This window comes from Macaca mulatta, chromosome 2 (assembly GCF_049350105.2).
Source record: "Macaca mulatta isolate MMU2019108-1 chromosome 2, T2T-MMU8v2.0, whole genome shotgun sequence".
Taxonomy (NCBI): Eukaryota; Metazoa; Chordata; class Mammalia; order Primates; family Cercopithecidae; genus Macaca; species Macaca mulatta.
The window spans coordinates 11,834,872-11,855,858 of NC_133407.1; the positions used below are offsets into that span (position 1 = coordinate 11,834,872).

The window sequence follows — 20,987 nt, forward strand, 5'->3', positions numbered from 1 at the left end:
CTACTTGGGAGGCTGAGGCAGGAGAATTGCTTGAACCCGGGAGGCGGAGGTTGCGGTGAGCCGAGATTGTGCCACTGCACTCTAGCCTGGGTGACAGAGCGAGACTCCGTCTCGGGGAAAAAAAATATATATATGTATATACAAAAATTAGCCAGTTGTGGCAGCGCACACCTGTAATCCCAAGTACTCAGGCAAGAGAATCACTTGAATTCGGGAGGCGGAGGTTGCAGTGAGCTGGGATCCCACCACTGCACTCCAACCTAGGCGACAGAGAAAGATTATGTCTCAAAATAATAATAATAATAATTTGCATGAAGATAGGTAAAGATATTAACAGAGTTGAAGAAAATAGAGAAAACTGAGGAGGACCACGGAAGGACTTTTAAACTAGCTAAGAACTCGGTTTGAATCCACTGATCCAAGGTTATTAAACTCTATTGTGTAGCCAAGATACAGAAGTTTTTCTACCTTTATAGAGGAAGACTGAAATAAAAGTACATTGCTGTACTTCAAATCAGGTGATCAGAAACTGTGGTATGCATAAAAATCAATGGGAACATCTATTTGAAATGCAGATACTTGTGGACTCTGCCCTCTCACCCAGATTCACTGGATCTGAACTGAGGTGGGGCCAGCTTTTTATTTTGAAAAATTAAGGTTGGGAGCAGTGGCTCATGCCTGTAATTCCAGCCCTCTGGGAGGCCGAGGTGGGCGGATCACTTGAGATTAGTAGTTTGAGACCAGCGAGGCCAACATGGTGAAACCCCATCTCTCCAAAAATACAAAAATTAGCTGGGCATGGTGGCACACACCTGTGGTCCCAGCTACTCGGGAGGCTGAGGCAGGAAAGCAGGATAATCACTTGAATCTGGGAGACAGAGGGTACAATGGCATGATGGTGGCACTCCAGCCTGGGCAACATCTTTATTTTACCTCAAAGATTCAATATTTTGGCCAGGCATGGTGACTCACACCTGTAATCCCAGCACTTTGGGAGGCCAAATGGCTTGAACTCAGGAGGTGGAGGTTGCAGTTTGAGGAGATCACGCCACTGCATTCCAGCCTGGGTGACAGAGCAAGACTCTGTCTCAAAGAAAAAAAAAATCACTGTTTTTCATCAATTTGCATGTCTCTTCTAGATTACATGAAGTCTCCAGGATTAAGTTTGTCCTCAGGACAAACCTACACCTCTGTGAGGGATGGAAGAAAGACCTTGATTGGCAATCTCACCCCTAAAATGTAGGCCTGGTATCTGGAATCCCACTCCTATGCCCCATTACCTGGGGCTCTATACTGCCCTCTTCATGTGACACAACCAACTCACCTTTCATGCTTGTTTGTTTTCTTTTTGAGACAGTTTCGCTCTTGTTGCCCAGGCTGGAGTACAGTGGTGCAATTTCGGCTCACCTCAGCCTCTGCCTCCCGGGTTCAAGTGATTCTCGTGCCTCAGCCTCCCGAGTAGCTATGATTACAGGCATCCACCACCATGCCCAGCTAATTTTGTATTTTTAGTACAGACGGGGTTTCTCCATGTTGGTCAGACTGGTCTCAAACTCCTGACCTCAGGTGATCTGCCTGCCTCGGCCTCCCAAAGTGCTGCAATTATAGGCGTGAGTCACCATGCCCGGTCAAGAATTTATCTCTTTTAATTCTCATAACACGCCTGGCCTCATCTTTCATCTTTACCATATATATGAGATAAAGTTTATATATATATATATATATAAACTATATATATTCCTATATAGTTCATTAAAAGTAATAGTTATATTGTTTTTTGGAAATGACAAAAAAGAAAACAATCACCAATCCCAAGAATGTCTGTTTATTTTTAAACATAATGGAAATCATACTTTAGGTAAAAAGTTTTTCCTCTATTTTTTTTTCTTTTCTCTTTTTGTTTGTTTGTTTGTTTTTGTTGTTTGAGGCAGAGTCTCTCTCTGTTGCCCAGGCTGGAGCGCAAATGGTGCGATTTGGCTCACTGCAACCTCTACCTCCCAGATTCAAGTGGTTCTCCTGTTTCATCCTCCCAGGTAGCTGGGATTACAGGTGCACGCCACCACACCCAGCTAATTTTTGTATTTTAGTAGAGATGGGGTTGCACCATGTCGGCCGGGCTGGTCTCGAACTCCTGACTTCAGGTGATCCACCTGCCTTGGCCTCCCAAAGTGCTGGGATTATAGGCATGAGTCACCGCACCCAGCCCTTCATTATTTTAGTAGGAAAAAAAAGCTATTGAAATAATAAAACTATAAACAACCTAAATGGCTGTCAAAAGGAGATGGGTTAGTAAATTGTATGCTGTGTATTAGTCATTAAAAACAATGAGGTCTACTTCTACTTCTAGAAAGATGGAGTAGACAACATTTTTCCTGTTCCTCCTACTAAGTGCAACTAAACACCCTGGACATTACATTATAAAGCAAACACGAGAAGACTCTGGGAGGTGGGGAAAAGAAGGCAGATAGGTAGGAACCTCAAGATACACATGATAGTGAATTCCCTGGGTTTTCTTCTTGCTTCACCCATCCTGAGTTGAAACTGAAGAAGCTAGCAACCCAGAAAAGCCAACAGGCATAGACAAGAAAAGCCCCAGCAAAGGGCTGCTTTCTCTACCCAGGACAGAGGCATTCTAGGAAGATAGAAAAGTTTTAGACAGTAATTCCATTATTTCAGCTAAATACCACAGAAACAGCTGTGGTCCTACCCACACCCATGCCAGCAAAAGCCAACTGAAGAGCCCATGATTCTACCCTTAGGAGGCTGTAATGAGGTTCTCTGACAACCTCCACCTCCAGAGCCCCGCCACTACCACTACCACATTGTCAGAGGAGACCACGGAGTAGCTTCAACTTCCAGGCCCACCGGGCAGGAACAAAGGTGATCCTTCAGATCCCACTAAGGTGGTGTCATAGAAGGCCTGCTGGGAAATCAGGACTTTATCGCACAGTCGTCATGAGACCACCTCATTGTAGTGTCGGTGGAGACCACATGAGGAACTCCAGCCCCCACCCAGCAGTAACAAGGATCATCCCCTCTGGTGTGAGTGAGAAATCTGGACTTCCACCCCCTGCTGGCAGTAGGGAGGCTGTGCTGTCCTTCCCCTGCCAGAGCGGCATCAGAGAAAGCCAGCAAGAGCCAGAGATTGAAGTAAGATCTAATGAGCATGTGAAAAATGCTCAGTACCACTAATCATTAGAGGAATGCAAATCAAAACCACGATGAGATACCACTTCACACCCATTAAGATGGCTATTATTATTTTAAATAGAGAAGGGGTGGGAAGGGTTGGGAGGCGAGTCTCAATATGTTGCTCAGGCTGATCGTGAACTCCTAGGCTTAAGCGATCCTCCTGCCTCCGGCCTCCCAAAGTGCTGGGATTACAGGGGCGAGCCAGCTTGGCTGACCAAAATGACTATTTTTTTTTTTTAAATAGAAAATAACAATTGTTAGTGTGGATGTGGAAAACCAAAATCCTTGTCCATTGCTGGTAGAAATGTAAAATGTAGCCACTATGAACAGTATGGCAGTGACTCCAAAAATTACAAAATTACCATATGATCTACCAATTCCACTTCTGAGTATATACCTAAAATAATTGAGAGCAGGGATGCAAACAGATATTTGTACACCAGTGTTCATAGCAGCATTATTCACAATAGCCAAAAGGTGACAGCAACCCAAGCATCCATTGATGGATTAGTAGATAAAACAAATGTGGCTGGGCGCGGTGGTTCACGCCTGTAATTTCAGCACTCTGGGAGGCTGAGACATGAAGATCCATTGAACCCGGAAGTTTGAGACCAGCCTGGGCGATGTAGGAAGACCCCATCTCTACAAAAATATCAAATAATTAGCCAGGTGTGGTGGCATGTGCCTGGGGTCCCAGCTACTCAGGGAAGGCTGAGGCAGGAGGCTTGCTTGAGCCTGGGAGGTGAAGGCAGCAGTGAGCCATGATCACGCCACTGCACTCAAGCCCGGGGGCAACAGAACAATATCCTGTCTCCAAAAAACAAACAACACAAAAAATCAAATTGTGCTTTATACATCAATGGAATATTATTCAGCCTTAAAAAGGAATGAAATTCCGATCAATCCTACAGTACGAATGCACCTTTGAAGACATTATGCTAACTGAAATAAGCCACACACAGAAGGACAAGTAGTATATGATTCAATTTATATGAGCATAGAAACAGAAAGTAGGAGGGTTACCAGGGACTGGGGGAGGAGGAATGGGGAGTTACTGTTTAATGTGTACAGAGTTCCAGTTTGGGGAGAAAGGTTTGCAGATGAATACCCGTCATGGTTGTATCATATCATGAATGTGCGGAATGCTACTGATGTCTACACTTAAAAATGGTTAAAATGGGCCGGGCGCGGTGGCTCATGCCTGTAATCCCAGCACTTTGGGAGGCCGAGGTGGGCAGATCACAAGGCCAGGAGATCAAGACCATCCTGGCTAAAACGGTGAAACCCTGTCTCTACTAAAAATACAAAAAATTAGCGCAGTGTGGTGGCGGGCACCTGTAGTCCCAGCTACTCGGGAGGCTGAGGCAGGAGAATGGCGTGAACCCAGCAGGCAGAGCTTGCAGTGAGCCGAGATCGCGCCGCTGCACTCCAGCCTGGACAACAGAGTGATACTCCATCTCAAAAAAAAAAAAAAAAAAAAAAGAGGTTAAAATGGTACCTTTTATGTGTTATGCCTATTTTACCAAAATAAAAATATATTCCTAGCCAGATAATCTAGTTAGAATGAAGTTAATCCATTAGAATATTTTCCCACCTACTTGTAGTTGTTAGTCTACTGATTTAAAAAACAGGCTGGGCACGGTGGTGGTAGTTCACGCCTGTAATCCCAAGACTTTGGGAGGCTGAGGTGGGTGGACCACTTGAGGTCAGGAGTTCGAGACCAGCATGGCCAACATGGTGAAATCCCATCTTCACTAAAAATACAAAAATTATCCGGGCTTGATGTCACACGCCTGTAATCCCAGCTAGTTGGGAGGCTGAGGCAGGAGAATCACTTGAACCCAGGAGGCGGAGGTTGCAGTGAGTTGAGATCACGCCATTGCACTCCAGACTGGGTGACTGAGTGAGACTCCATCTCAAAAAACAAAGAGAAGAGAAGAGAAGAGAAGAAAAGAAGGAGGGAGGGAGGGAAGAAAGAAACACAGAGAGAAAAAAAAGATCTTGAGTCACATAACAATACAGAAGTCTCCAGAGTTCAATAGAAAATCACTTAAGCCAAAAATTGTGGCCGGGCGTGGTGTTTCACACCTGTAATGTCAGCACTTTGGGAAACCGAAGTGGGAGGATCACCTGAGGTCAGGAGTTCAAGACCAGCCTAGCCAACGTGGTGAAACCCCATCTCCACAAAAATACCAAAAAAATTAGCCGGACATGATGCCTGGTGCCTGTAATCCCAGCTACTCGGGAGGCTGAGGTGGGAGAATCGCTTGAACCCAGGAGGTGGAAGTTGCAGTGAGCCGAGATTGTGCCATTGCACTCCAGTCTGGGTGACAGAGGGAGACTCCGTCTCAAAAACAAAACAAAACAAAACAAAACAAAACAAAACAAAACGTGAAGATTTCAAACTGAATGAAAAAGACAATGGATGCCAACTCTGAGATAGAAATGTTGGAATTATGTGGTCAAGGTTGTAAAGCAGCCATAACGAAAATTCTTCAGTGACCAATTATGAACATGCTTGAGACAAATGAAAAAATAAAAAGGAAAAATTGATAAATTGGACTTATCCTGAAAACCCTTTGCTCTCTTCTTCATTCCTCCTCCTTCTCCATCTCCTCCTTTTCCTTCTACTTCTCCCAATGGCAAGTAGATTATATTGGCCTTGGACTGGGACACTCGGGGGGAACCCACACCCATGGTGCGTGTGTGGGCAGGGCGAGATTGAAGCTATCTCATGGTCACTTGCAGCCTAACAGGTTCTGGCTGTGCTGGATGATGAGTCGCTGAGGGCCTGGTTGGTTGATAGCTGCAAAGCCCAGACGTTCCTGCTGGCGGCATCTTCACGGGAGCTGGGATTAGGCAAGGAGTCTAGGGCCTGGATGCAGAGGCTGGGGATGTATGGGGGTCAGGGAGGATGGACCAGAGAAACCCGTGTGCTGGTTAGCATGGTCTATCTGCGGTTTCAAAGACAAAGCACCACCAGAGGAGGAACCCTGTTTGGGTGTGCTGAAAGTGGCCCAGCAGATCATAAGGCTGTGGCTGGGACATTTATGCACCTCAGGGAGCACTGAACTGCTCTGAGCTGCTGACTAGGGCCATAGGCTAGCTATGTGGGTCCGTACTGAGGTGGGGGTGCTGAGCAGTCCCAGCGGCACCGCCCAGGCTGCCTGCTCTGGGGTCCCTGCAAAAGCCGCCGCTGAGCCCACGGACTTCCGGGTCGCAAGTACGTGGGGTCTGAAAATCTGCTTGGCTGGGTCAGCTGCTATGACAATGCCCGGGCGATCGTGCCCTCCAGCGCTGCCTGCTGCCCGCACGCGGAGGAGGCGGCGAGTCCCCGCCTGAATAATCGGGCTCTGCCGGCCCACAGCGGATGTGAGAGGTCAGGTCGCTCTGCTCCTTTCGCCTCGGTTTTTCTTCCTCATGGAAACTTTCTAGAGCTGCAGAAAAAGCTGGTCCTTCTCTTTCTGCCGGGCCCACAGCTTCTCCTGCAGCGTCAGAATTTGTTCCTTCCGTCTCCTCTGGTGACATTCTCCCTTCCATCTCCTTTCTCTTCCTTCGTCTGCTCTTCCTCCATCTTCTCGCCATCACCTTATCCGCCTCCTCCTCTTCCTCCTCGCCCCGCAGCCTGCGCTCCCGCTGGGGGCGCTCCGGGCACACTGCCTGCGCGACCCCCCGCTGGACCCGGCGCAGGCCAGCTCGTCCCGTCGGCCACAGGGCCTGGGGGCACCCGCCACCAGCCCAGCTGGCAGCCACAGCTCCTCCGAGTGCACAGGAAAACCTTGGCTTTTGAAAGACCCTGTTAAAATAAGGATGAAAAGATAAGCTATAGAGGAGAAAATATGTGCAAACCACATATCTGGCAAAGTACTGGTATCTAGAATAGATAAAAACTCGCACAAAACTCAACAGTAAAAAAACAACAGTTTTGGCCGGGCGCGGTGGCTCACGCCTCTAATCCCAGCACTTTGGGAGCCTGAGGAGGGCAGATGGCCTGAGGTTTGGGAGTTCGAGACCAGCCTGGCCAGCATGGTGAAATCCCGTCTCTAATAAAAATACAAAAATGCCGGGCGCGGTGGCTCAAGCCTGTAATCCCAGCACTTTGGGAGGCCGAGACGGGCGGATCACGAGGTCAGGAGATCGAGACCATCCTGGCTAACACAGTGAAACCCCGTCTCTACTAAAAATACAAAAACTTAGCCGGGCGAGGTGGCAGGCGCCTGTAGTCCCAGCTACTCGGGAGGCTGAGGCAGGAGAATGGCGTGAACCCGGGAGGCGGAGCTTGCAGTGAGCTGAGATCCGGCCAATGCACTCCAGCCTGGGTGACAGAGCGAGACTCCGTCTCAAAAAAAAAAAAAAAAAAAAAAAAAAAATACAAAAATTGGCCGGGCATGGTGGCAGACGCCTGTAATCCCAGCTACTGGGGAAGCCGAGGCAGGAGAATCTCTTGAACCCGGGAGACGGAAGTTGCAATGAGCCCAGATCCAGCCACTGCACTCCTGCCTGGGCAACAGAGCGAGAGACTCTGTCTCAAAAACAAAAACAAAAACAAAACAGTCCTAATACAGCATGAGTGAAAGATTTGAAAAACAGTCTGTGCTCACTTCTGCACATATACACTAAAAAATCGGAACGATAGAGAGGTTAGCATGGGCCCTGCACATAGATGACACGCAAATTCATGAAGTGTTGCATATTTTTAACAAATTAAACAAAATTTAAAAAGGAAAACAAACATTTCGCTGAGGAGGATATACAGATGGCAAACAAGCACACAAAAAGATGTTTAACACTATTAGCCATTTGAGAAATGCAAATAAAAACCATAATGAAATATTGCTATACACCTATTAGAATGGCTAAAATAACAGTGACAACAAATTCTGACAAGGAAGCAGAGAAACTGAATCTGTCGTCCTCTGCTGGTGGAAATGTAAAATGAAGTGTAGCCACCTGGAAAGCAGTAATAGTTTCGTTTCGTTTCTTTCTTTCTTTTTCTTTTCTTTTCTTTTCTTTTCTTTTCTTTTCTTTTCTTTTCTTTTCTTTTCTTTTCTTATGGAGTTTTGCTGTGTTGCCCAGGCTGGAGTGCAGTTTCATGGTCTTCGCTTACTGCAACCTCCACCTCCCAGGCTCAGTGATTCTTCTGTCTCAGCCTCTGGAGTAGCTGGGATTACAGGAACCTGCCACCATGCCTGGCTAATTTTTGTATTTTTAGTAGAGACAGGGTTTCACCATATTGGCCAGGCTGGTCTCAAACTCCCGACCTCAGATAATCCACCCGCCTTGGCCTCCCAAACTGCTGGGATTACAGATGTGAGCCACTGCACCTGGCCACAGTAATAGTTTCTTAAAAAGCTAAACAGGTAACCACCACCATACCATGTGATCCAGCAATTTCACTCGGGCATTTAGATGAGAGAAATGGAGACTTATGTTCTCACAAAGACTCTGATATGAATGCTCGTAGCAGCTTTATTTATAATAGGCAGAAACTGAAAACAATCCAGATGTCTTCCAATGGATGAATGGTTAAACTGTGACATATTCATACTGTGGAATACTACTCAGTAATAAAAAGAAAGGGTCTATTTATTATTACATATCACAACTTGCATGAATCTCCAGAATTATGCTGAATTTTAAGTCCATGCTAAAAAGTTACCCCCTGGCCGGGCGCGGTACCTCATGCCTGTAATCCCAGCACTTTGGGAGGCCTAGGCAGGTTGATCACTTGAGGTCAAGAGTTCGAGACCAGCCTGGCCAACATGGGGAAACCCCATTTCTACTAAAAATACAAAAATTAGCTGGGCATGGTGGCACATGACTGTAATCCCAGCTACTCTGGAGGCTGAGGCAAGAGAATTGCTTGAACCCAGGAGGTGGAGGTTGCAGTGAGCCAAGATCATGCCACTGCACTCCAGCCTGGGTGATAGAGTGAGACTCCGTCTCTAAATAAATAAATAAATAGTTACCTCCTGCATGATATAACATTTTTGAAAAGACAAAATTATAGAAATAGAAAACAGTAGTGGTTGTTAGGGGTTAAGGAGAGATTGGGGGCAGGAGAGAGATGAACTGTGGCTATTAAAGGGCAACATGGGCCAGGCCCGGTGACTCACGCCTGTAATCCCAACACTTTGGGAGGCTGAGGCAGGTGGATCACCTGAGGTCAGGAGTTTGAGGCCAGCCTGACCAACATGTTGAAACCTGGTCTCTACTAAAAATATAAAAATTAGCTGGGCATGGTGCTGTGCACCTGTAGTCCCAAACACCCGGGAGGCTGAGGCAGGAGAGTCACTTGAACCCAGGAGGGGGAGTTTGCAGGGAGCCGAGATCACACCACTGCACTCCAGCCTGCGTGACAGAGCAAGACTCCATCTCAATAATAATAATAATAATAATAATAAATAAAAGTTAATACATAAAAATTTAAAAATAAAAAATTATCTGAGTGTAGTAGTGCACGCCTGTAGTCCCAGCCTCTTGAGAAACTGAGGTGGGAGGATTGCTTGAACCCAGGAGTCCGAGTGAGCAGTGAGCTGGGATTGTGCCACTGCACTCCAGCCTGGGTGACAGAATGAGACTGTCTCCAAAAAAAATAAAGAGAGAGAATGATTGTTAAATGTAAAATGGTCTCCTAGAGTGAATCCTGGTACAATAGAATTGCCAGAGGCATTCTAAATAGACTCCATCTTGTGCGAGGGCTAGGAAAATGAGGCTGGAACTTGCTGGGCTGCTTTACCAGAACGGTATTCCTAGCCTCTAGGTGTTTACTAAAGGAATAAATTGATAATGTTTACTAAACAGCCCCAGATGTGGGAGTGTCCTAATATCCCAATATCTTGAGAACAAAGGCATTCCTAATTTTGCTTTAAAGATAATAAGATCATTCTTACAAAATAAAGTAATTAAGAAAATTAATCCTTTATCACAAACCCTTGAGCACAGCACATCTTCCCATGATCTTTTTTTATTCTACATATACAAGTATTGTACCTAGGGTGGACGCGTTTCTCCTCTTACTTTTGGGAACGTCATACTCTGTCTATGGAATAGCTGTACTTTCACTACTTTACTTTCTTAATGAAGTTGCTTCTACTTTGCACGATGAGCTCATCCTGAATTCTTTCTTTTGTGAGATCCAAGAACCCTCTCTTGGGGTCTGGATCGGGAACCCCTTCCTGTAACAAAATGACATTAGTGAAAAACAACAGTAACAATGAAGTCACTAGATCTCTGTGTACCAGTATACAAAGATGTTTACATATTGTAAATGCTCAAAGATCATTATATTTTGCAAGATCCTGTTTGTGTGAAAAAATGGAGGAGTAGGCCAGGTGCAGTGGCTCACGCCTGTAATCCCAGCACTTTGGGAGGCTGAGGCAGGCGAATCACCTGAGCTCAGGAGTTCAAGACCAGCCTGGCCAACATGGCGAAATCCTGTCTCTACTAAAAATACAAAAATGAGCCGGACACCTGTATGGTGGTGCACACCTGTAATCCCAGCTACTCAGGAGGCTGAGGTAGGAGAATCGCTTGAACCTAGGAGGCAGAGGATGCAGTGAGCCAAGACTGTGTCACTGCAGTCCAGCCTGGGCAACAGAGCTAGACTCTGTCTCAAAAATAGTAATAATTAAAAAAATGGATGGTAAGCAGGGCATAGTGACTCGTGCCTGTAATCCCAGCACTTTGGGAGGCTGAGGTGGGAGGATTGCTTCAGCCCAGGAGTTTGCGACAAGCCTGGGCAACATAGTAAGACCCTATCTCTATATTTTAAAAAAATGGATGGGTACATGTGTAGGTTTATGCAAAGAAACATATATTGTACGTAATTATTTCAATCAAACATTTCTAGAAGGAAACAGTGATTTCCTCTAATAGGGAGTGCAAATGGGAAACAGACAGGAAAAACTTACTTTTTTTTGAGACAGACTCGCTCTGTCACTCAGGTTGGAGTGCATTGGCAGGTTCTCAGCTCACTGCAACTTCTGCCTCCCAGGTTCCAGCTATTCTCCTGCCTCACCCTCCTAAGTAGCTGGGATTACAGGCGTGCACCACCATGCCTGGCTAATTTTTGTATTTTTAGTAGAGATGGGGTTTCACCATGTTGGCGAGGCTGGTCTTGAACTCCTGACCTCAGGTGATCCGCCCCCACTTGGCGTCCCAAAGTGCTGAGATTGCAGACATGAGCCACCGCACCTGGCCAGAAAACTTACCTTTTGCTTGACACACTACTGTTCTGTTTGTATTTTTTTAGTACCATGAGCATATATTACAACCATATATATATATATAAAAATTATTTTTTTTTTAGACAAAGTCAGCCTCTGTTGCCGGGCTGAAGTACAGTGGCTCAATCATAGCTCACTGCTACCTCAAACTCCTGGGCTCAAACCATCCTTCCACCGCAGCTTCCTAAGTAGCTGGGACTACAGGCAGGTGCCACCATGCCTGGTGATTTTTTCATTTTTATTTTTGTGGAGATAAGGCCTTGCCCTGTCACCCAGGCTGGTCTTGAACTCTTGGCCTCAAGTAATCCTCTCACCTCCGCTTCCCAAACTGCTGGGATTACAGGCATAAGCCACCGGACCCAGTGACATTTATAATTTTTAAAACTGTAATTACAATGCTGTCATCATTTAGGTCCAAGCAAATCTAATTGTGTCTTCCTTAGAACAGAAGATATATTACGGCATGATTATTTTTTATTATAGGAGTATTTCCTTTATCAATGACTAATAATAGGTTTATTTAAAAATGCCTTATATTGTGATTTAATTTGTAAAAATGTGCCACTTTGTCCACCTTTTTTTGTTTGTCTCTTAAAATTTACTTATTGGCTGGGCGCGGTGGCTCACGCCTGTAATCCCAGCACTTTGGGAGGCTGAGGCGGGTGGATCACAGGTCAAGAGATCGAGACCATCCTGGCCAACATGGTGAAACCCTGTCTCTACTAAAAATACAAAAAATTAGCTGGGTGTGGTGGCACGTGCCTGTAGTCCCAGCTACTCAGGAGGCTGAGGCAGGAGAATCACTTGAACCCAGGAGGCAGAGGTTGCAGTGAGCCGAGATGGTGCCACTGCGCCCCAGCCTGGGCGACAGAGACTCCATTAAAAAAAAAAAAAAATTACTTATCTTGCCTGGGTGCAGTGGCTCACATTTGTAGTCCAAACTACTCAGGAGGCTGAGGTGAGTGGATAACTTGAGCTCAGGAGGCGGAGGCTGCAGTGAGCCGAGATCTGGGTGGATAACTTGAACCCAGGAGGTGGAGGCTGCAGTGAGCCGAGATCACGCCACTGCACTCCAGCTTGGGTGACAGAGCGAGACCATGTCCCCAAAAAGAAAAAGAAAATTTACATTATCCTTTTAAGATCAGCTCAAAAACCTCCTCCTCCACTATGAATAACCCTAGAAACAGTGATTTCTTTCCTTTGGACTCCGACAGCCATTCTTTCTGCTGCTTTTATGATATTCATCATGTTCTAGCTTATTTAGTAATGTGTTTCGTCTCTTCTAAATTGTATCCACCTTGAGAGGGTAGATTATGTTTTATTAATCTTTGTGTCTCTCACAATATAAAGCCCAGTGCCTTGGTGCTTGTATTAGTTTTCTGTTGCTGCTGTAACTAAAACTGCTAACTCAGTGACTTAAAAACAACACAAATTTAGTATCTTTTTTTTTTTTTTTTTTGAGATGGAGTTTCACTCTGTCACCTAGGCTGGAGTGCAGTGGCATGATCTCGGCTCACTGCAACCTCTGCCTCCCGGGTTCAAGCGATTCTTCTGCCTCAGCCTCCCAAATAGCTGAGATTACAGGCGCCCGACACCACGGCCGGCTAATTTTTGTTTTTTTAGTAGAGACGGGGTTTCACCATGTTGGTCTCGAACTCCTGACCTCAGGTGATCCACCCGCCTCAGCCTCCCAAAGGGCTGGGATTACAGGTGTGAGCCACTGCACCCGGCCGCAAATTTAGTATCTTACAGCTCTGGATATTAAAAATCTGAAATGGTCTCCTTGAAGTCTGAATATTTAGTTAAAAAAACCCGAAGATCTGAAATGGGTCTCACAGCTGAAATCAAGCAGCAGGCAGAGATGTGTTCCTTCTGGAGACTCCGGGGCAGGCCTTTTTCATTATCTAGAGACTGCCTGCATTTCTTGGCTCGTAGCCACATCACTCTGACCTCTGCTTTCATCATTGTTACACCTTTGACTCTGACCCTCTTGCCTCCTTCTTTTTTTTTTTTTGAGACGGAGTCTTGCTTTGTCGCCCAGGTTGGAGTACGGTGATGCGATCTCAGCTCACTGCAAGCTACGCTTCCTGATTCATGCCATTCTCCTGACTCAGCCTCCTAAGTAACCAGGACTAGCAGGCACCTGCCACCACGCCCGGCTAATTTTTTGTATTTTTAGTAGAGACAGGGTTTCTCTGTGTTAGCCAGGCTGGCCTCAATCTCCTGACCTCACGATCCGCCTGCCTCGGCCTCCCAATGTCCTGCCTCCCTCTTATAAGGACTTTGTGATTCCACTGGGCCCACTTGAATAATCCAGGATAATCTTTCCATCTCAAGATCGGTTTTGTTTTTTTTTTTTGAGACAGAGTCTCACTCTGTTACACAGGCTGGAGTGCACTGGCACCATCTCGGCTCACTGCAACCTCTGCTTTCTGGGCTTGAGTGATCCTCCTGCCTCAGCCCCGCAAGTAGCAGGGAGGCACAAGCCACCATGCCTGGCTAATTTTTGTACTTTTAGTAGAGATGGGGTTTTACCATGTTGGCCAGGCTGGTCTCGAACTCCAGACCTCAAGCAATCCACCTACCTCAGACTCCCAAAGTGCTGGGATTACAGGTGTGAGCCACCGCGCCCAGCCTGTGTGTGGTGTTTTTTTTTTTTTTTTGAGACAGGGTCTTGTTCTGTCGCCCAGGCTGGAGTTCAGTGGCACCATCTTCACTCACTGCTACCTCTGCCTCCTACTATATTAAGGAACCAGGCTCAGGGTGACAGAATAGTTCGTCCTATTTACTCCCACATGAGTTGTTTTGTTTGTTACTTCTGCTGATACTATCTGTAGACGTTGTATGGTGTTTGCCCAAATTCAAAGCTGAGCCTATGTCATGGGTTGGTAAGGGTGCCCCTTAAATGTAGTCCCTGCATCTAAGGCTGAGGTGCAGCCAACTCAGAAGCAAAGCAGCAGTTTACAGACCTTATTTTTGTTGGTATAAATCCAGTCATTCTTCAGTTATTCAGGCTTCATAATTTTTGCTATACCTGAATACTCTTTGACATATTTACCTAATTTTTCTTTTTTTCTTTCCTTTTTTTTTTTTTTTTTTTTTAAGAGATGCGGTCTTACCCAGGCTGGTCTCAAACTCCTGGCCTCAAGCAGTCCTCCCACCTCAGCCTCCCAAAGTGCTGGGATGGCTAATTTTTCTTAACAAATTATTGTAACTATAAGTTACAATTTGCATTTACTTAGCTTCAGTGAAATCACAGGTTTAATTTGTTATCTTTTTTCAATGCTGATTAAAATAATCAGATAAGTATCAAAATGAATACTGTATCTGAAATCTTCTGACTGTTTGGGATATGCTGGTACTGACAGATTGTAGCCTACTGGAATCTGTAGTCATTAGCCAAATCATGGCAGAGCCAAAGGTAAATTTTTTTTTTTTTTTTGAGACAGAGCCTCGCTCTGTCTCCCAGGCTAGAGTGCAATGGCGCGACCCTAGCTCACTGCAACCTCCACCTCCCAGGTTTAAGCAATTCTCCTGCCTCAGCCTCCCTAGTAGCTGAGATTACAGGCACCCACCACCATGCCTGGCTAATTTTTTGTATTTTTAGTAGAGACGGGGTTTCTCCATGTTAGCCAGGCTGGTCTCAAACTCCCGACCTCAGGTGATCTGCCTGCCTCGGCCTCCCAAAGGGCTGGGATTATAGGCATGAGCCACCTCACCCAGCTAGATATTGTTTTCTAAATAGTGGGACTGCTGAAGTCTGTAACTAGCCACATAAGTATTTTCAGTTGTTGCTGGTGAAGATTATTTTTGATTATGCTACTAGGATTTGGGGGAAAAAATATCTCCTAGAACCACCACTATGCCACTTTCCTGTCTGTCCCCATTGAAACACTTGAAGTGATGTATAAGTCGCTGGTGCTTTCTGATACTATCTCCTAGAAGATCTTTGAGTCTTCCCTAAAGAGAGAAAAGAGTCAGGGGTAGTGCCCTTTCATTTTTATTTTCCTTTAAAATTTTGGGCTTAGCCTTGATCTAAACGAAAGAAACTGTAAGTTAAAATATCACTTAATATGTGTTGTAAGAAAGCTATTATGTCAAGTACTTCAAATTTTCAAAGTATTCACCATTACTTTGTTATCCTCCACTGCACTCCAGCCTGGGTGACAGAGTGAGACCCTGTCTCAAAAAATAAATAAACAAAACAATACATAAATAAAATAAAATAAATAAAAAGAAGGGGTGAGGAATATGTACAGTCTGGTGAGATCAGGATTAAAGGAAACAGATTGGTGAAGAAAAACTTCATTATAATTTATCAGGCTTGGGATTTTTTTTCTTTCAACATTTTATTTTTTAGTTTCCGAAATACAAATCAAAATACATTTTTGTTACATATCATTTTAACAAGCTTAACATTCTTTTCAATACAAGATTACTCGATATAGGTATTTTAAAACTTCCTTTTTAAAAAAGTCATACATTTTATTTTAAATAGCTCATCAAAAAAATACGTGGGTACATGGGCTATTATTGTTTATTATTTTAGAGCACTCCCTCCAACTTAAAATTTGGTCCACTAAAATGTGTAAATGTTCATCTGGGCACAGTGGCTCACGCCTGTAATCCCAGCACTTTGGGAAACCAAGGCAGGTGGATCACCTGAAGTCAGGAGTTCAAGACCAGCCTGGCCAACACGGTGAAACCCCGTCTCTACTAAAAATACAAAAAAAGATTAGCCATGCATGGTGGCACATGCTTGTAGTCCCAGCTACCTGGGAGGCTGAGGCAGGAGAATCACTTGAACCCGGGAGGCAGAGGTTTCAGTGAGCTGAGATCACGCCATTGCACTCCAGCCTGGGTGCAAGAGTGAAACTCCATCTCAAAAAAAAGAAATGGGCCGGGCGCGGTGGCTCAAGCCTGTAATCCCAGCACTTTGGGAGGACGAGACGGGCAGATCACGAGGTCAGGAGATCGAGACCATCCTGGCTAACACGGTGAAACCCCGTCTCTACTAAAAAATACAAAAAACTAGCCGGGCGAGGTGGCGGGCGCCTGTAGTCCCAGCTACTCGGGAGGCTGAGACAGGAGAATGGCGTAAACCCGGGAGGCGGAGCTTGCAGTGAGCCGAGATCGCAGCCACTGCACTCCAGCCTGGGTGACAGAGCCAGACTCCGTCTCAAAAAAAAAAAAAAAAGAAAAAGAAAAGAAATGTTCCTCCTATCACAGAAATAAATTAAATCTCATGGCTGAACAAAACAGAAATGTGGCTGGGCACAGTGGCTCACATCTGTAATCCCAGCACTTTGGGAGGCGGAGGCTGGCAGATCATGAGGTCAGGAGTTCAAGACCAGCCTGACCAACGTGGTGAAAAACCATCTCTACTAAAAATACAAAAACTAGCCAGGCGTGGTGGCACGCGCCTATAATTCCAGCTACTTAGCAGGCTAAGGCAAGAGAATTGTTTGAACCCGGGAGGAAGGGTTGCAGTGAGCCGAGATCACGCCACTGCACTCCTGCCTGGGTGACAGAGCGAGACTCCGTCTCAAAAAACAAAACAATAGCCGGGCGCGGTGGCTCACGCCTGTAATCCCAGCACTTTGGGAGGCCGAGGCAGGCGGATCACCTGAGGTCAGGAGTTCGAGACCAGCCTGACCAATATGATGAAACCCCGTCTCTACTTAAAATACAAAAATTAGCTGGGCGTGGTGTCATGTGCCTGTAATCCCAGCAACTTAGGAGGTTGAGACAGGAGAATTGCTTGAACCCAGGAGGCAGAGGTTGCAATGAGCTGAGATCGCACCATTGCACTCTAGCCTGGGCAACAAAAGTGAAACTCCATCTCAAAAAAAAAAAACAAAAACAAAAAACCCAAAAAAACAAAAACAAAAACAAAAGAACAAAACCAGAAATGTTGGCGTAGGCCTGAGTAAGAGTGAACAACAAGTTACGGTGTTTTAACTGTATGGAGGCACATTACAGAATCCACATAGAAACATCTGGCAGAACCGCTGGCTTATTTCTATTGGAGCTGTTTCAAAAAGGGATATAAGGTACATGGGAGGGTGCTGAAAACCCACAACAGCCACAGAATTAGTTACTCAAAATTAACCAGAATTCAATACACAAGAATATATGACAGCAGTAGAGCAATCTCAACAGTTACTCGATGCCTGGAAAGCAGGCTGTAAGCTTAGAACAAGTAACTCAGCAGGTCAACGTGTTTATACGACTTTGAAGGTGAGAAAACTTTATCGTTCATAGATGATGTCTTGTGCACAAGTACATTAGTTTCCAGGACACTGGGAACAACAACAACACAACATACAAAGTAAGAATAGGGCCGGGCACGGTGGCTCATGCCTGTAATCCCAGCACTTTGGGAGGCTGAGGCAGCCAGATCACTTGAGGTCAGGAGTTCGAGACCAGCCTGGCCAAGATGGTGCAAGCCCGTCTCTACTAAAAATACAAAAAATTAGCCGGGCGTGGTGGCACATGCCTGTAGTCCCAGCTACTCAGGAGGCTGAGGCAGGAGAATTGCTTGAACCCGGGAGGCGGAGGTTGCAGTGAGCCGAGATTGTGCCACTGCACTCCAGTCTGGGTGACAGAGCAAGACACTGTCTCAAAAAAAAAAAAAAAAAAAAGTTAAGAATAAATCCAAGCTGTTTAACCTTCCACCATTCTCTTGAGTATTAAACCCAGGCCACCTTTGGCCGCTCGCAGGGGTGTCTTTTCTTCTTCTCAGTGTAAATACTCGCTCCTTGGGACACCAGTAGTTTTGCTTCTTCCACTCTCTCCTCATCACAGGCTAAGTGTAGAGGAGTGTTACCCTCAGTGTCTGGATGTTCGTGGATGTTCTGTAGTACAGAAGGATGGGAATCATCTTCAAGTTACCTTTGGCTGCTGCCTGGTGCATTGCTGTAGCCTCACAACGGTCCTCAGCAGCTGGATCAGCCCCGCCTTCTAGTAAAACGACAGCAATCTCATGCCTGTGTTTGGAAGCTGTATAATGTAGGGGAGTACAGCCATTTTGACTGACAGCATTTACTTGAGCACATTTTCCCAGAAGGGCTTTTACAATCTCATCCTGCCCAGCGGAAGCCGCAGTATGAAGAGGAGACCAACCTGCATCGCCTTTATCATTCACTGGCACTCCAAGTTGCAACAAAAATTCAACAATTTCTGCCTGTCTGGCTGAGCATGCCCAGTGCAATGCAGTTCTGCTGTTCTGTTCAGTTCTACTAGCCAGGAATTAATAGCCCAGAATACTCTCCTTCAACTCTTCCAGCTTCCTCTGTAGGCCAGGTTGCAGACCATTAGGTTAGACACACACCCATCCATTTTGCTTTCCCAGGAACTTGTGATACTAGTGTGTGTGTGTGTGTGTGTGTGTGTATGTGTGTGTTTTATTTACTTATTTATTTATTTTTAGAGATGAGGTCTCACTATGTTACCCAGGCTGTTCTAGAACTCCTGAGCTCGAGTGATCCTCCCACCTCAGCCTCCCAAAGTGCTATAGGATTACAGTTGTGAGCCACAGCACCTGGCCAATATATGCGTTTTCATCCGTGGTTCGTGACTTATAACTCCCATAGCCCATGTCACAGTAAACAGACTCTCTCTCTTTGACCTTCTCTTGCCTTCTTTCACTTGCCTGACACAGGACTCTAATTGTGAGTCATAAAACTCTCCATTCCAGAGGAAGTTCTGCCTCATAACCTGGAGGTAAGAATGCTGCACTGAAGAGCCAAGAAGAATCTGAACAGACAGGCCTTGCTGGGTTTAGATCATTCCCTTTTTGTCCAATCACATTTCAACATGGTTGTCCATGCTTCGGTCATGCCTATCCAAGAAGTCTCCATGAAAGGCCCAAGAGGACAGGGTTTAGGGAGTTCTGGAGACCTGAACACATGGAGGCTGACAGGAAGGTGAATAAGAACTCGTTGAACAGCCAGGCACGGTGGCTCGTGCCCTTAATCCCAACACTTTCGGAGGCCGAGGCGGGTGTATCACCTGAGGTGGGGGTTCGAGACCAGCATGGAGAAACCCCGTCTCTACTAAAAATACAAAATTAGCTGGGCGTGGTGGCGGGTGCCTGTAATCCCATCTACTCAGGAGGCTGAGACAGGAGAATCGCCTGAACCTGGGAGGCAGAGGTTGCAGTGAGCTGAAATCACGCCATTGCACTCCAGTCTGGGCAACAAGAGTGAAACTCCATCTCAAAAAAAATAAAAAGAACTATTTCAACCAACTCTTCAGGCACAGAAGTTCCTGTGCTCAGGACCCTTCCAGACCTCTCAGTATGTAGGTATGTATCAATATCTCTTCATCTGTTTATTCATATTTTTAAAAAATCCTTATAATAAACCAGTAAACTTAAATGTTTCCTTGAGTTGTATGAGCCACTTTAGCAAATTAATCAAACCCAAAGAGGAGTTTGTGGGAACCCCAACCTGAAGCCTGTTGGTCAGAAGTTCCTGAGGCATGGACTTGTGAATGGTGAGAAGGGGTGGCGCAGACTTGCAGGACTGAGCCCTCAACCTGTGGTTTCTGAGGCTATCCAGGAAGATAACGTCAGAATTAAACTGGAAGACACTCAGCTGGTGTCCTCTGCTTGGTGTGTGGGGGGACATCTCCACACGTCTGGTGAGAGAAGTCTTCTGTGTTGATTGTTGTAGTGAGACATTAGAGAAAAAAAGTTTTGTTTGTTTGTTTGTTTTCTAACACAAGGCTCTGTCTCTCATTATATATAATAAGAAATACTGAAACTTTTCCTGAGCTGTTCACTCTGCCCCCTGGGCTCAAGTGATCCTCTCACGTCAGCCTCCCAAGTAGTTGGGATTACAGGCACATGCCACCATGTCCAGTCTTTTTTTTTTTTTCTTTTTTCTTTTTTGAAGACAGGGTCTCACTCTGTGGCCCAGGTTGGAGTGCAGTGGCATGATCGTGGCTCACTGTAGCCTCAACCTCCTGGGCTCAAGCCATCCTCCTGCCTCAGCACCCCTGCCCCCCAGTAGCTGGGACTACAGGCACGTACTACCACACCCAGCTAATTTTGGTATTTTGTGTAGAGACAGGGTTTTTGCCACATTGTCCAGGCTGGTCTCAAACTCCTGGTCTTAAGCTGCCTGGCCCAGGGTGCTTCTAATATGAACACAGCTCAAAACTTGGTTTTCGGATAAGGCTGGTGCTGTGATAAACTCAGTTGGCAAACTCCCTGCAGAAAGCAAAGGAGATGCTCCCTGTCTGAACTCCCTCATTCCAGAATAAGTAAAAGGCAAAAGATCCTTTGGAGTTCTTCAACAGGAACTTCATGATTTTCCTGCCTTCAACTGTTGAATCTATTAGATTCACTGAAGTAGATATTGAAAGGAAAATCTATCGAAAGTGAACTAAGTATGGCCTGGCACAGTGGCTCACGCCTGTAATCCAAGCACTTTGGGAGGCTGAGGCGGGCGGATCACCTGAGGTCAGGAGTTCAAGACCAGCCTGACCACATGGAGAAACACTGTCTCTACCAAAAATACAAAAAATTAGCCAGGCATGGTGAGACATGCCTGTAATCCC

The 20,987-nt window shown here is 45.7% G+C and overlaps 1 non-coding gene and 1 pseudogene across 1 annotated transcript; one reads left to right on the plus strand and one right to left on the minus strand.

Moving 5' to 3' along the window:
* The first annotated feature begins 7,783 nt into the window (after nucleotides 1-7,783).
* LOC114676542 (U6 spliceosomal RNA) lies at nucleotides 7,784-7,890 on the plus strand. Its single transcript, XR_003727605.2, has one exon. It is a non-coding gene; the product is annotated as a U6 spliceosomal RNA (small nuclear RNA).
* Nucleotides 7,891-18,086: 10,196 nt separating this feature from the next.
* Nucleotides 18,087-18,761, minus strand: LOC707573 (uncharacterized; annotated as a pseudogene).
* Nucleotides 18,762-20,987: the final 2,226 nt, after the last annotated feature.